General features: G+C 37.7%; 1 long non-coding RNA gene across 1 annotated transcript; it reads left to right on the forward strand.

Moving 5' to 3' along the window:
• Positions 1 to 44: 44 nt before the first annotated feature.
• LOC144072787 (uncharacterized) lies at positions 45 to 10,034 on the forward strand. The gene is made up of 8 exons (XR_013299942.1): positions 45 to 278; positions 1,414 to 1,431; positions 1,518 to 1,544; positions 1,668 to 1,715; positions 1,793 to 1,846; positions 1,919 to 3,311; positions 7,666 to 7,761; positions 9,413 to 10,034. It is a non-coding gene; the product is annotated as an uncharacterized LOC144072787 (long non-coding RNA).
• The last annotated feature ends 4,011 nt before the right edge of the window (positions 10,035 to 14,045 follow it).

Here is a 14,045-nt window from a genome sequence, read left to right on the forward strand (position 1 = left end):
CCACTTTGTTTCTTTGACCAAAAGGGGGCGAAACCCCGTGTCCACGTGACACGGCTTCGTCCAATGACGACCGTCGCCATGTCCAACTGGTTCAAACTGGTTCGGCTCTTATATTTCATGGTATAAACTAGAAAAACATTGCTGTGCGATATACATGCGCCATTTTAAGCAGCGTCCCAGTCTGTACGGCACAGTGACCCAGTTGTGAAGAGGAAAAAAAACCTTTTCACCCGTCAATTTTTCCAAATTTTATTGACGGCAATATGGCTAAAGCTAAGGTAAGATGTTTTTTTGGTTTCGTTTTAGGTTTTTTTTTGCTTTCCACCTTAGAGGTTGCAGGTGTTTTTCTTTTTTGGGGGAGTGAGGGTCAAGTGAGGTTGTCGTCCTTCGTGTGTGGAAACGTCACCGCCATGACAGCCAACGCTGGCGCGCACACTGCAAAATATGCAGACTATTTTTTATTGTTATTGTTTGTCTTGGTTAAACAAAATAATGATTGTTTTCTAGATAATTTAACCGCGAATAAAAACGTCGTATGTCGTAAATATTTATTATCATTTTTAACCCTTAATGGTCCAACTTACGTTATTTTTGCGCCAAATTGCATATAAGTTCGTGCTTTGTGTGTATGGTTTTGCACGGCTGACAGTTGCCTGTCAATCAAATGTATATTTTGAGCGCGAGGACTACAGTGGGGGAGGGGAGTTGATGTGACGTCTTTTTCTTTTTTTTCCTGTTTTTTCTTTTTTTAAACTTAACCTCAAAAATAGTTTTTATTACTCTTGTTTTTTTTGCAGCATGAACATAACGCAATTTAATTAAAATATATGTAAAGTAGTTGTGTTTTGTATTCTAATGACGTAATGTTGTTGTCGCGCTTCTTGGGCAGCCATTGGGTGATTTGATACGAAACTGATCACTTCCGGGAGTGGAGTTGTTTTTAAAACGACATTTTCCTCGTGTTATTTTAAGCTAAAATTAGTGGGTAATGGTTTGTGGTTTAGCTATATTTGCTAAAAAGCCCTAGTTGGATCTTTGCTGAGGCGGTAATTTCATCAATTTCCTTTCACTGTTCGGTCGTCTTGTCGCGCCTACATGCAAAAAGGGGGAGGTGGGTGGGACAAAGGGGCCTGTCACGGCGCCAACGCGTTGTCATGGTAACTTCTTGCGCTCGCTCCCCCGCCCTTCCTGATTTGAATTCAAATAAGAGCGGGAAGGTCACGTGTGTCTAAGACAAAAACACAACACACTAAGTCCTTAGTGTGTTACATTGACATAAACAATTTGTATTTCTAATTAATGTTGAGGCAGTAATATAACTTTGGAAATGTTCAGTTGAGCAAAATGTTTTGATAGCTTTTGTTATTTATTATAAATGAATAATGTTTTTTCTTTTTCTTTTTCATTATCCAGACAAGTGGAGCGACGGAGGTTTGTTACATTAGCATTGACTTTAATTTTTTTTTTTTTTAAATTGATGCATCAGAGTTATATTTTTGCCTTCTTTCTCTCCACAGAGACGGTTCTCCCGGCGCTTGGCAGCGGTGTGTTGCAGTCATTTGTATTAGTAAAAGAAATAGTGATTTTTAAATCATCGAAATATTGATGATCATAATTTCCGACTTGAATGTGCTCAACAAAAAATGACCGTTGCTCTCACCCCATAGAAACCCAAACCTCCTCAGGTGGAAACCAAGAAGAAAGCTGCCATAAAGGTATATTTATCACCTCTTCTATCGTCTTTACTTAAATGCTGACTATGTGTTAGTAAACAATTCTTGTTGTGTAATAGAAAGCACCTAAAGGAAAGAAGACGAAGGCAGAGAATGGCAACACCAAGGCTGAGGTATTGAGAAAATCACTATGGAAACATTTCCGTTTTTTTTTAAAAATCAAAACCTGTTTTTCTCCCCCGCAGGAGCCCAAGGCCGCCGCCGCAGAGGCCAAATAAAATAAGCTGATGCCGACCATCTCCCTCTCATGCTCCCTCCCTCTGCCCCTCCTGTGTACTTGGTGATTGTACAGTTTGAAATAAGTATTTTTTACCAAGTTTTATATTACAAATGTCATTTATTAGTATGCCTTGCACTTGATGATGTTTTCACGACGCTCGCGTTTATCTATTTTGGAATATTTACACCCGTGCCGTCCGTATCCCGTAGCTTGCCGCCTTTCTCCTTTCTGTCTATTTTTTTAGGTCTTTTAAAGTTTGTTTTTCTTTTGGATTTTTTTTTTTTACATGAGGCAGCTATTAAAAAGTGTTATGAGTCAAAACTTACCATTTTTTGGGGAAACACAGTATCGTGTTTGAAAAAATAAATCTGCCATCTTACCCAAGAACCACATATCACATGAATTCAAATCACCTAATGAAGAAATTTATTGTTAAGCTATGTTTATGACTCCAATAGTCAATCTAAATGTTACTGAAATAAACATTTCTTAAGAGCATTGTACGTTCTTTCTCAATCTCACCAACAGAGAGCACAGCAGTACCGTATTTAATGAAGCTGACGTAATTCTTGTTTTCACCACAGGGTGGAGCTTTCCGTTTGTAACAGATGGTTAAAAACTGGGTCAATTATGACAGCGTTCTCTTGTGAAAACCTTAAAAGAGCAAAATGTAAGACAATTGGCCAGAAATTGTACTGCAACCAGATTCAAAATATTGAAGCGTACAAAATCCCTTCCCCAAAAGTACTTTGAAATGGTGCGATATAGTAATTTTGGATTTTAATCAGAAATAAACATCCTAACAAGCTACACATTAATATAGCAATAATCCTGTAAACATACACAATGTGTACTCTACAACCCAAAATATATTACGTACCAAATATTCAATTAATACAGGCTTCAGTAACAGTTACCACCACACTCTAAATTAGCAGCAACGTGATTTTTCCGTAAAACGTTCCAAAACCTGTCACATTACTCCTTGTGTCACTGTATATTGTTTATAGATGACAAGTATGTACGGTATGCAACGTATAATATTGCAAATGTCAGCACCTTTCGCTTTGCACGGCAGTCTGTGATAGGACAAAATGTTCCTTACACATAAACACATGGAGAAAAAAGGAAAGTGGACGAGCTCATTTTTTTCAGGCGTGGGGGTGTGCTACACACGTGTTCACGTGCACGTATATGCCGGCTTCTATACTTTGTGCCCGCCTCCCCCTCCAGAACATGTAGAACAAGCCCACCGTGCCTCATAAAGGAAGTACATACCCGCACTTGACTGCTGTGGTCAAACACTATAATTGGGTCAGAGGCGTCCCAATAAAAGTGTCAGTCGAGTCCAAGATCAGGTAAGAACTATTGTTTGAATCATAAATAAGTGTAAACAAAAGCAATGTTACTTGTTCGCCTCATTTAGGAGCACTATATAGCGATATCATAAAATGGAACTTTGATTATATGCTGAATGGGTACAACTACACTACTATTAGGCAATAAAAGTGACAAGTATGAGTTTTATTGGTAGTTAATGTGCTTCAGAGTTGCTCTTATTTTATGCCGTTAAAAACTTTAATTCAGAGAATGGATCACATTTTTTATTATTTGGATTGACCGCAGGCAAGTATTAATGGAAACTTGAGTAGTCATCGACTGGATGTTTTTTTTATTTCGAATCACTTCTAACTTTAATTCTTTATGCGCAATTATTTATTTTGTATTTTAACTTTAATTGTGTGTAACTGAATTAAATGTACATTAACTATATGTACCTTTTTAACTATCTCGCTTGTAATGTGTAGCTATTGGCCACGTATCAAACTGTAGTTTTCCCCGATTGCTTTGAATGATTTACTCCACTAATATTATTATTATTCCAAACTTTTTCATGTTAAGCTTTTTAGTTGTAATAGGCTTTTTTATTGTTCAACAGGCAGAAGTGCATAGTTTGGTACCCTTTTAGCTATGCTGCATGTAAACCAGGGGTAGGGAACCTATGGCTCGGGAGCCATATGTGGCTCTTTCCATAGGTGCGTATGGCTCTCCACTAACCTGTGAGGTAAAATATGGAAATCACTGGTGAGAGAGCTGAGTCCCGAATGCACTAAAATGAGCGTTACTGTGGCGTTGACACTACCTCTACCACCACTTTAATCATAATTTTGTTTTTTCTTACTTTTCTGCATGCATGATATCATTGATACTGATTTATTAGCAACAGCATAACAATGTTGTCAAAAGAATACTGAGACTTTTTGTACTTTAAAAGTGGTGAAATGACAAAAAAAAATCACACTTGTCATGTATTTTTACTTTTCAATTCTGAGAATGGCTCAAGAAATAACATTAGAAAATATGAATTGTTTATGGCTCTCTCTGTCAAAAAGGTTCCCGACCCCTGATGTAAACCAACGAAGCTAGTATATTATGTACCCTAAACTAATTAGGATGTTTAGCTTTCACACATGTTGGGGAAATCTTAGGTAGTTGCTAATTTAATGAAGTGCTCCCTAATTAGCTGCCGACATGTTTGCATTGCAAATGTTTAAGTTCCAACTTCAATACACCGTCCTCCTCTGCAGTGGAAGGCTAAATAACTGTACTAGCATGCTAACAATAGGCACACCCACTTAAAGCTTTGAAAAATGCAGAATGTTACTTGAAGTATCAACTATACAAACCACTAACTCATTTCCTGCCATTGACTATGAATCTCAATCCATTTGACCTGCAATCACTGCCAGCCATTTCCATTTAAATGACTTCCCTGTTTTTTTTCATCAATTATGATTCCAGCCCATAAGTTTAATTATTTAAAATATCTCATTTGAGTTTCCCACAATGCAGCAGTATGAATCAGCTGCTTCCTACCATAACTATGGAGACAGACATACAGATGTTGTAAAATCGCAGCTTCTGATTGGCCACATCCATTATGTTTCGCTGGGTTCATCCTAATTTAATCCGCTAATCCCTACACATTACTACAGATTGAGAAAAAAGGGAGGGGGTGGGTTCTGAAAAGGGACAGTGAAAAGGCGGTCCTAAGACTGACTAAGGGATTTCATTGGTTGTCGTTGGTAGAGTACACGGTGTTCCCCATGCATGTTAATGTCCATTTCTGGATGATGCTGATTTAATGTAAATGGTATACAACTTTAACTTGGTGCATCCTTGCATTATGATTTTTGTCAAATTTGTGTTTTATTTTTGATCATGTACCTTGTCACATGAACCTTCCTGCAGTTGGAGTGTGAAAGATGCCTTTTGTTGAGTACTCCAAGGTGACAGTAAGCAAAAATAGTTCCCAGGTGATTCAGCATGGCTATTGGCCAAAAGCTCATAGCATGAACCACTCCTTTTTAAAATAATAAAGATACAATTTTTTTTTTTTTAGATGTGCGATTGCGGACGTGATAATAGCTGAACTTGCACCACCTTTGGTCTATTTACATTAGTCATATTTTTGACTAATGCTGAATTTGTCTAGCAGAACTTGAATTATTATTGATTTTGATACAAGTCAAACAGGCATGGGTTTAGTAAGTATTCAAATTGCACTCAGATGAAATTGGTTGGTTAACACTTTCAGTGCCACATGAAATGGTAGCTTGGTACCAAAGGTAAGCAAAGATACCTTTCTTGGGTTTTCCTAGAGTATGAGTTGATTTATGGGCGCATTGTTTCAAACACACCCTGCAGTGTTTGTTTGTAACCAGTCATCAACACGAATAGGTAAAATGGAATGTGACAAATGGCGCCCTCCATATTTAAACTTGAATGGCTTTCTTGTTTGTCTTTTTTTTAATTTGCCTCGTTGGGTGTGTTTATGGGTAATCTTCATTCCTAGAGGTGTTTGCTGGAAGCTTTTTTTTTTTTAACCAACAGAATTGTACAACAAGTAAATGGTGCACATGTGTGTTTAAAAAATAAAATGGGACCATTTGGGACCATTTACAGCCAATTAAAACCTGTGTTAATAAGGGACCTCAATATTAAACCCATGTGCTCATAATGTTCGTTTTTGGTTACAACTTTTAATGCAAAAAAAAATGCTGAAAGTAGAAACCAAAAAATCTTTAACTTGATCCTATTAAACCACATGTCAAAGTGGTGGCCTGGGGGCCACATCTGGCCCGCTGCATCATTTAGTGTGGCCCGGGAAAGTAAATCAACTTTCTGTTTTAGGATCAAATTAAAATGAAGAGTATAGATGTATATTAAATTTCCTGATTTTTTTCCCCCTTTTAAATCAATAATTGTATTTTTTAAATCCATTTTTTCTGTTTTTAGTTCAAAAATCATTTTGTAAAATCTAAAAATATATTTAAAAAAAAGCTAAAATCAACATTGTTTTAGATCTATAAAAACTGAATATTCAGGGATTTTAATCCATTTATAAAAAAAAGAAATATTAATCTAAAATGGTCTGGCCCACATGAACCAACCCGAGTCTGACACCCTTGTATTAAAGGAAGTCTCAAGTCTGGGATTTACCAAATTATTTTATTAGTTTGATTATATTTGGTTTCTAATTGGCTCAATTCTCTGGCCTGATTTTTTTTTTTTTTTTTTTTTTTTTGGCTTTCAAGGACAGAATTTGTCTGGTCAAACATCTTCAGAATAGTAACTGGAATTGTGCTAATTCTTTAAAAATAACTTCCGTTTTCCGAGTTTCGTCACATAGTCCTTAAGGTCTATGCGTGTCATCCCCGTCCGTAAACGCACGCATCAAATACTGTTGCGTAATCCTACTCCCGGACTTGCACGTGCTCAGTCAAGAACGAATTGTTCCTCATTTTTGCGTTTTTGTTGGCTAACGAGCTAATAACATAGTACACTTTATTTTGTGGGGAAGGAGGAGGTGTCGGGCAGGGTGGGGTAATGTTTTGCTAGTGCCACTCGGCGAAAGTAATGCTTTCTGACAGTCTTGGTGTTCCTGCGAAAAGTGGGCGTGTTCTCCGCAGCCCAACCTCGCAGTTCTGGTTGGACGAAAGCATCGCTTTTTAAAGGCGGAGGCAAAAAGTACCTCGTTTTGCTCTCACTCTTTGGCTTCGGAGGGCAGAGGGTGCCATCGTCTTGGAAATCTGTAGAATTCCTGAGAACTGAAATCGTCCCGTAGAGTTGAGGAATTTCTAGACTGCTGGAGGAAGTTGGATTTCAAGCTGTGGCTGTCCTGAAAGGACCTCGCCTCTTGACTTGTAGAATTTTTTAGCAACCTTTGGACATCTTATTAGAACTCGTCAAGTCCAATAAACAGGAACTGCTGAGCAAATTGCAAACAGGTTAGCATGTTTGTCTTGTGGATCCTTCACAATTTTCCCTGCAATGTAAGAAGAGCTTGACCTAATGGTCTTTAGTATGTTATACGTATTGTCAAATTCAGATATTTAGCCATCTTTTGACATTAGATGACTTGGAAAATATATTTAAAGGATTCCTACCCCATAAATTTGCTCTTACCATAATTGCAATGCAAATTTTTGCAAGCTAAAGGTTAAAATCAAACTTTGTCCCACCAAACACATCAAGCCAGATAATCAACAGATCGACACTTGGCGTGTCAATCGGTCCGATTCCATGCCAAGGCCTCAGGGGAGAGTTGTTCCTTCCTCCTGCCATGGGGTCATCTGGTTCTCGTTTGCAAGCGACCTGTCGTCCAGACCTCCGCTCATGAAGTTGATGGCAATTTTTTCGCGTTTCCAGATTCTCGGCTGCCCTTGCCAACCCCGCCTCGCTTCACCCGTAGACATGATCATCAGGCTGGGAAGGCTCACACCGGGATATTTCCGCCTCCTTCAGGTAGGAATCTTTTAGCGGATTCCGAATTTGCATCTCTCGCGCTTCCGTTCTCCTGAAATGCTAATTCTATCTGACGTCGACCATTGTGATAGCTTCCCGTGTTTCTTTTTGTACCCATCAGAGTCGCCTGGTCGCGACCCGGCGCCATTGTTCCGAGGTTTTGTTCAGTTATTTACACTAATTGGTAAAACTAAGGGTCAACAGACGTTACATAAGGTCTTTTTTGAGGGGGTATGGGGGGTGATATTGCCAATGGCGACTTTTTGTATTGAAACCAAAGCCTCGATGACGCAGTTAATAAAGGGAAAATGGCGACCTTACTTTAGAGCTGCTGATTGGCGTAGAGCAAGGGTGTCAGACTCTATAAGTAAAGGTTAACGTTTTAGATATAATATTTAGATTTTTTTAATAAATGGATTAAAAGAACTGGATTAAAAGCCCTGAATATTTAGTTTTTTTACAGATCTAAAACAATGTTTATTTTAGCCTTTTTTATATATTTTTAGATTTTACAAAATGATTTTTGAACTAAAAACACAGAAAAAAATGATTAAAAAATTACAATTATTGATTTAAAAGGGGGAAAATCAGGAAATTTAATATACATCTATACTCGTCATTTTAATTTCATCCTAAAACAGAAAGTCGGCACTCATGATTTACTTTCCCGGGCCACACAAAATGATGCGGCGGGCCAGATTTGGCCCCCAGGCCGTCACTTTGACACATGTGGTCTAGGGTGATAATTCAGACTGTAAACAAGTCCGATAGAAATTATTTAGATTTGGCGTCTTAAAGTCAAATGGAAATTTTCTCTATCCTGGAATGGGAAAATTGTATAATTTTCAATATTTAGACTGATTCAGTTGCACGTAACTCTTAAGCCAGATTTGTCCCTCATGGTGCAAACAGCTGGACTTGCGCGAACTACATATTTGTAGAAAGTTTATTATCTCAAACTTAGAAAAGCCTTAACATAGGACTTGACAAGTGCAGACAGGCACTTGATATGATGACAAGATGGTAGGCTCATACTTAGTTGCCTGCAATTTTATATGGTAGGACATGCCAAAAGTTAGCAGTAAAGCAGTTCCAGTTGGTGAAAGTGTTACGGGAAAGTAAATCATGAGTGCCAACCTTCTGTTTTAGGATCAAATTAAAATGAAGTATAGATGTATATTAAATTTCCTGATTTTTTTCCCCCTTTTTTTAAATCAATAATTGTAATTTTGTAATCATTTTTTCTGTGTTTTTAGTTCAAAAATCATTTTGTAAAATCTAAAAATATATTTAAAAAAAAAGCTAAAATAAACATTGTTTTAGATCTATAAAAAACTGAATATCCAGGGCTTTTAATCCATCTATAAAAAAAATCTAAATATTTTATCTAAAATGGTCCGGCCCACATGAAACCGAGTTGACATTAACGCGGCCCGCGAACCAACCCGAGTCTGACACCTTTGCCCTAGACCATGTGTCAAAAGTGGTGGCCCGGGGGCCAAATCTGGCCCGGCGCATCATTTTATGTGGCCCGGGAAAGTAAATCATGAGTGCCAACTTTGGTTGAACTGTTTGGCATGGTACGATTACATTTTTTCTTCTTTATTTATTTATTTTATTTATTGTCTTTTTTTTAATATCCCTGATCCAGAGGCAAGTGGCTGGTGAGGTACAGACACAGCCACAGGACCGTGCTGTAAACCAGATCGCAATGATGCTGGCCATCATGGGTCTCAGTTTATCCTATTACAGCGCCAAGCAAATGACAGAGAAGGTGCAAGCCCACCCGACGCCTTGAACCCGAGATGGCTGGATGGATGGGAAGGAAGTCATGAAACTGGAGCCTTGTTGGTGGTCTCTTGGCTGTCTATCTGTTTTCAGAATAGAAATAATGAGGGGAGGGTGGGCTGTATCTGGCCTTAAGTGCAATGTTCTCTTTGGATCAAAGTTGTGAAGGTTCATGTTGGCAGTTTAATTAAGGTTGGAGAAGGAGCAGGGGCATTTTTAAACTTGAATTTTCAATGTTGGTCTCCATGTTGAAATTCTTGGGAGTATTTTGCACATTCATGTGGAAACTGTTAAACACTGGCCCTGTAACAAGTCTTTTTGGGGGTCTCATTGCTAAGTTACACTTGGTATCTAATCAATGATGGGTCGTGTACTGAGTGCATGTGTGGACTTTTAACTAGTTTTTTTTGTTTTTTAATCCATGTATGGAAAAATGTGTCACTTTATTTTTTAATGGTTTAATAAAGCTGTGAATTTTTTTCAAAGACTGGCTTGTTGTGCTTTTCTAACATTTTGACAAAAGCAGACAATGGTCAACTACTATATAATCTGATTTTAATGTGCTTGTAACAATATAGATTTTCACATGTAGCAATTTAGTATTTTTAATTTATACAAATTCAGATTCCAACTGAAAATGCATTCAAATCAGATAAAACAGGTTAGTTAGCATATGCAAAAGTGCAAAAGTAGCCTTTGACTGCAAAAAATAAATAAATTGGTGGTTCACTTTTGTTTTAATTTGAATTCAAACATTTCCTGTAATGACCAATCATATGTCAGAATCAACCATAAGCTCACATTTTTAGCAGATAAACATCTAGCCAAAAAATGTCCACTGCCCAACAACGCTATTTAGCAACTATAATAAACAGTATTTTGTCTGAATGAATTAAAGAGATGAATTAATTATTTTATTTTTTTTAATTAGGCATTCCAGCCAGCAAATGAGGGGTTTTGTGCCCCATTTGGTTTGGTATCTTTCCCTCCCATTGATGATTAGCATTTCTGCACGTAGCCATTTTTTATTTATTTATTTACTTTTAATCTGCGCATGCCCACTTCCTCTCCATCACGACATGTCCTGAGACCTCGCTTGCCGCCGCGTGCTTTTCTCGGTCCATCCGCCTCCTTCCCGAGTGATGCTGCCCGCTGAGCTGCCATTGGTTAAGCCTCGCCGCATCCTCCAATCAACATCGTCGCGAGGTGCGGAGACAAAGAGACGAGGATGCGCTTATTGGTGTGGAAAACCGATGTGAGTGAGCGAGAACGACTGCCTTATCACGTTGGATGACATGTGTTGGAACATTCAAATAGGCTCAAATAATCATATTTCAGCGCCATCGACGCCATACTCCCCGTCCAAACAAATTGAATGTCTATCAACGTCAATGGTGGCCATGTAGTTGTTATTTACTTGCTGTTTATGTGCTTGTTTTTGTGCAGTATTTAATGTAGCGATGTGGTCATGCAGCCGCATGTTGCATAACGTGCGTGCTGCGGATGCTCTTGCGCTCAAACTGGAGGGACAACGTGCAGACTGTAGGGAACAAAAGGTCTCTGTTAACAGACAGTGCGGACCCCCACTGCGACAACAAAGTGATTCCTCAAACAAGACCTCTCAGAAAATGGCTAAATTTTCTATCATCGGACTGCAGTCTTTTGTTACACTTTTTTTTTGGCGCGCATGTTATCCCGATTTTATCATTTATTTGACCCATTGCAGGACCACTTGAAAAAAATCTCCAAGGATTTTAAAGCACTTTCCTGACTTTAATTTATTCTAGCTTCGCACCAAAATAGCAGGATGTGTTGTGCATCTAAACCACACAGTTTTTTGTGTGTGTTTTCTTGTGTTTTTTTTACCTTTGCCTTGAATTAAAATCAAATTCCATTTGGACACATGCTAGACATCTCATCTGCAAATTATAGCTTAAAGGCAAATGCCTGCATTCTTTCATTGTTACTTGCCTTTTTGGCAAGTCAGCTGTCAGGCTCTTTAACAAAACAAATGGCTGAGTGTTAAGACCTACCGTATGCATGCATGTACATCTATGTGTATGTATGTATATATGTGCTTATATATGTATTTGTATGTATGTATATATGTGCTTATCTATGTATGTGTATGTATGTATATATGTGCTATCTATTTATGTCTACAATGTCTTTTTCTGTGTCTGTATTCTCAGCCTCTTGCTACTGTGACAACAAAATTTCCCGAATACAGGATGAATAAAGTTAACGAATCCAATCCAAGATCAAAATGTTATCACCTAAATCATGCTGATTTTATTTATTATCCACTATGGCTGTCGTTTTTTTTTTCCAATCAGGATTACTGAAAAGCTGCTTAACTCTTGCCGGGATGAAATCCACGACTCATCCCCCCATCTCATGGTTGGCAACATCCATCATTTTACAAGATGATGTCATCTCTTCACAACAAGTCATTTTTGACACAACGTAAGCACATTCTTATTTATGTGAGTTTTTCAATGATAAACGCGACCTGTGCGTACCACATTGCACTGTAAGTTGAGGGCTAAGCATTCAATTGTGGAGAGGAAATGAATTTTTCCACGCCAATGGATGTTGTCATGCAGGAGACAATGTAAACATTCCAACTATGCAGGGTTAAAACAACTTTCTCATGCGGTGAATTTTTTTGGAAACAAATAAGCAGCAAGGGTGTGTGCTTTCTCATAACTATTGACTGTTAATGGCGGCTTGCGACCAATCCAGGGTCTGCTTTTTATTAAAAAATAAGTGGAATAAAATGAGGGATCATCTTGAAAGATAATGTTGGATTACTTAGCAGGTGCAGCTGATCCGTTGCCCCTGAGGTCATTTTGTTATATTTAATAAACATGGAGTTCATGACAGATGCATGCATGCCACTCATGTTTGCAGTTTAACATGTACACACCAGGGGCGGAGCTTAGGGGGGGTCATGGGGGTACAGCTAAAAAAATCAACCAGCAAAAAATCTTAATAATTTATAGTTTGTTTTTTTTTAAAGAATTTTGCACAAACGGTTCAAAAGATTTACCATCAGAATGTAGTGGGAAGCCTCCATTTTTTACCAGGATTAAAATATTAATAAAAATGGACCAATGTTTGGTGGAGAAAAGATTGAAATTTCTTGTACATTATTTATTCGATGATGTAGTAGGGAAAATTTTGTTTATCCAGAATGAATGATGTTTTCAAAATTCCTAGTTCATAACAAAATTCACAACATTTGTCTTGGCATATGGAAGAGTTCATTTGAACTTTCTCTCTTCCTCCAGGCCATAGGTGTCAAAGTGGCGGCTCGGGGGCCAAATCTGGCCTGCCGCATCATTTTGTCTGGCCCGACAAAGTAAACCATGAGTGCCGACTTTCTGTTTTATGATCAAATTAAAATGAAGAGTATAGATGTATATTAAATTTCCTGATTTTCCCGCTTTTAAATCAATAATTGTAAATTTTTAATCCATTTTTCTGTGTTTTTAGTTCAAAAAATAATTTTGTAAAATCTAAAAATATATTTAAAAAAAGCTAAAATAAACATTAATTTAGATCTATAAAAACGGAATATTCAGGGCTTTTAATCAAGTTCTTTTAATCCATTTATAAAAAAAATCTAAATATTATATCTAAAATGGTCCGGCCCACGAGTTGACGTTAAAGCGGCCCGCGAACCAACCCGAGTCTGACACCCCTGCTCCAGGCCATTCGCGAACTGGTTCAAACCGCTTCTCAGTTGATGCCAGCAGGTAACGTTCCAACAAAAAAAAAATCCTACATAAGAACACAAAACTTGTAAAAAACAAACCACAAACAGAAGTACAAACTTCCTAAAAGCACCACACTTGCTTCCTATATGCATAATAACATTACACATCCATACTGTCGTCTTAAATACCTTCATTCATAAAAAAGAAAAAAAATTGACTGAATGCATATGCGTTACATTAATAGCTCCATTATTTACAAGGCATGTACATCATTTTATTTGATCCTTCACAAGTTGTAACTCAATGTGATACCCAGTCGTAAAATGAAGTTGTTACTTTTTATGATCATAATGCATTTAGTTGCATGTTACATAACATGAGTCTTGCTCCTTTGTTTTTCTGTTGCTTTTTTTACAAGCCCCTTCGGGCACATGCGTGTTGCACAGTTCTTTCCAAATTCTTATGCAACCTCCAATTTCCTTAAAAAACCAAAACAAATAAAAATACCTAACTCATTTTGTTGGTTTTTACAAGCGCTGCCTGCAACTTGTTAAAATGTCAACAACTTATCAAATAACAACAGGGTGGGACACGTAAACCTTATTTCAGTTTCTGGCTCATCAGGTGGTTGCCATGTGGAATCATTTTTATTAATAGACCGACACACACACTGGGTTGATCCCAAAAACACATTTAAAACAAGGGGATCCAGATTGTTGGTAGAAATTGTGTGTAAATGTTTAATGGTGAGGTTTCTTTAAGTGGATTTTTTGT

Source organism: Stigmatopora argus, chromosome 4 (genome assembly GCF_051989625.1).
Source record: "Stigmatopora argus isolate UIUO_Sarg chromosome 4, RoL_Sarg_1.0, whole genome shotgun sequence".
Taxonomy (NCBI): domain Eukaryota; kingdom Metazoa; phylum Chordata; class Actinopteri; order Syngnathiformes; family Syngnathidae; genus Stigmatopora; species Stigmatopora argus.